Consider the following 2,854-nt stretch of genomic DNA (forward strand, 5'->3'; position numbering starts at 1 on the left):
GGCCCGGCGGGCCCCGGCAGAGGTGGCGCGGGCGCTCCCGGTCCAGGTTGAGCTGGTGGAGGTCCCGCCGGCTGTTGCGGGGCTTGTGCAGCCACCAAGGCGGCCATCCGAACGTCCATCATTCCTGGTAGTGCCTCAAAGACATCATTCACGGTTCTCATCAGGTCCCGACAGAGGTGGCGCGGGCGCTCCCGGAGCAGGTTGAGCTGGTGGAGGTCCCGCCGGCTGTTGCGGGGCTTGTGCAGCCACCAAGGCGGCCATTCGAACGTCCATCATTCCTGGCAGTGCCTCAAAGACATCATTCACGGTTCTCATCAGGTCCCGCACCGATTGTTCCAGCTCGTCCAGCCGCACTCCGGTGTCTTCCTCCGGGATATGCTCCCGGGGTCGGTACCTGGGGGGGGCTCATACTCTTCCTCGCTTGGGGGCAATCTAGCTCCCGCTAGATCCCCGGCCCGGGCCCCTTCCCCCAGGGGTTCGTACATCCAGTCCTCGAGCTCCCGTCGGTAAGTCCCCGACGAGGACGTTCTCTCCGGTTCAGGATATAGTCCTTTATCAAACAGACTCTCACGGAGCCCGCTTCCTCTGCGAGAATAAATCTCTCTGGTGCCCTTCGTATTGTACATAGTCCAGTCATCCTGGGCCGATGTCCTCCGCTGGCCCCAGTTCGAAGGGGTTGGAGGTGGCCAGGTCAAATAAGAAGGTAGATGGGGAATCGTCCCCCACACAGCACCCGACGATGGCACCATGGTCATGCCGGTGGTGACCAACATCGTGGAGGTTGTTGGGACCGATCCCGTGTCCCCCTCCGTTGAAGGTGTTTTTCCCTCGGTCCGGCTCATGACTTCGTCAGACTCGGGGTGATAGGAAAATAATGGGATTCCTAACAATATGTTGGATCCCCAAGCATCGAGAATAAATCCATGTTTCAAAAAAGCAAAATTTATTTCAAAGCTTTGGAAAGATACTCAAACAAGGTCTTTGTTAGGAATGGTTACAAACAGCTCGGGTAAACGTAATAAAGGGATTCAAACCAGGTACAGAACCAATGGGTCACTTTCCCGCTGGCGGGTACAAGGAAACGATTGCGCGGGCAATCCCTGGGAACACTACCATCTTCAGACATAACAGTGATGCAGTTCCCAGGCTCAAAAAGCAACAAGCTAGCAATCAAGCTCACCTCCCACTTCACGTCCTCCAGCTGCTTGGTGTAAGCGTTACAGCAGAATAAAACACAGGCCAGGAACAGAGGGGGAGGGGAAGGGACTGCACATACAGGCAGGTAATACAGAACACAATGGCAGCTTGCTGACAGGCAGCCAGGGCCAGAAGGGTGAAGAGGGCCAGCAGGGCGAAGTTCAGGGGGTAGGAGAGGTCGGGCAAGGAGGCAGCCGGCTGGGAGGTCTCCAGGCCCCACCGGGACGTTGGCATCTGCGCTGAGGGGGCTCCACAAGGCAGCCTTGCCTAGGGCACAGAAACACCTCGAGCCAGCCCTGCCTGGGGCTGCATGCCAGCTGCATGCGAAGGAGTGGGAAATCAAACCCGATTCTCCCAGATTAGAGTCTGCACACTTAACCACGACACCAAATGGGTTATCTAATACATTATTTCTCCATCCTTCCTCCAGGGAGGTCAGGGAGAGGTACACGCCCTCTTCTTGTTTGTATCCTCACAACAGTTCTGCAAAGTAGGTTAGATGAAAGAAAGTGAGTGGACCAAAGTCCTCTCATCTGGAATACTCTGTGGAGTTCTGGTCACCACACCTTAAAAAGGATATGATAGCTTTGGGAAAAGTGCAGAAAAGGGCCACTCAAATGATAAAAGGGTTGGAACACTTTCCCTATGAGGAAAGGTTAAAGCGCTTAGGGCTCTTTAGCTTGGAGAAAAGACGACTGAGGGGTGACATGATCGAGGTTTATAAGATTATGCATGGGACAGAGCAGGTAGAGAAAGAGGTACTTTTCTCCCTTTCTCACAATACAAGAACTCGTGGGCACTCCACGAAACTGCTGAGCGGTCGGGTTAGAACGGATAAAAGGAAGTCCTTCTTCACCCAAAGAGTGATTAACACATGGAATTCACTGCCACAGGAGGTGGCGGCGGCTACAAGCATGGACGTCTTCAAAAGGGAATTAGATAAGCATATGGAGCAGAGGTCCATCAGTGGCTATTAGCCACAAGGTATAGATAGGGGCTCTGGGGCAAGTGATGCTCTGTCTTCTTGGTGCTGGGGGGGGGTCAACAGTGGGAGGGCTTCTAATGTCCTGGCCCCACTGGTGGACCTCCTGATGGCACCTGGTATTTCTGGCCACTGTGTGACACAGAATGTTGGAGTGGATGGGCCTTTGGCCTGATCCAACATTGGCATCTCTTAAGTTCTTATGTACCCAGTGAGCTTCCGACAGAAGGGAAGATTTGAACCCAGGCCTCTCCAGCCCTAATCCCGCCTTAACCCCTGCCGCCCTCTGCATCTCACCCAGCTCCAGCCAGCTTTTGACGTCCTTTCCCTCTATCTATGGGAGCCACTGCCCGTGGCTTGCTAGCGGTCAAGGACTTTGCACTCTGCTCCTGCGCAGAAGCTCTCTGGCCGTCACTTTTTTAGAGGCCTCCTGGCAGCAGGTGCTGGAGCTGAGCCCCGGGACAAGTCCAGATTCGCGGCAGACAGGCAGGCAGACTTCTGCTGCTGCGTCCGGGCGCAATTCCAGCGCTGCGGGAAGCGGCTTGGGACGCCCAGCCCGGACGCCCCGACCACGTGGTCACAGTGTCGCCCCTCCCCTCCCCTTCTGCCGGCAGGTGGGGTCTCGACTCTAAGGCCGGGAGGGGCGCCCTCTGGTGACCGCAGCTGGTACTGCAG

The sequence above is a fragment of the Gekko japonicus genome, unplaced genomic scaffold (genome assembly GCF_001447785.1).
Source record: "Gekko japonicus isolate JY-2015 unplaced genomic scaffold, Gekko_japonicus_V1.1 scaffold2942, whole genome shotgun sequence".
In the NCBI taxonomy this organism is placed as follows: domain Eukaryota; kingdom Metazoa; phylum Chordata; class Lepidosauria; order Squamata; family Gekkonidae; genus Gekko; species Gekko japonicus.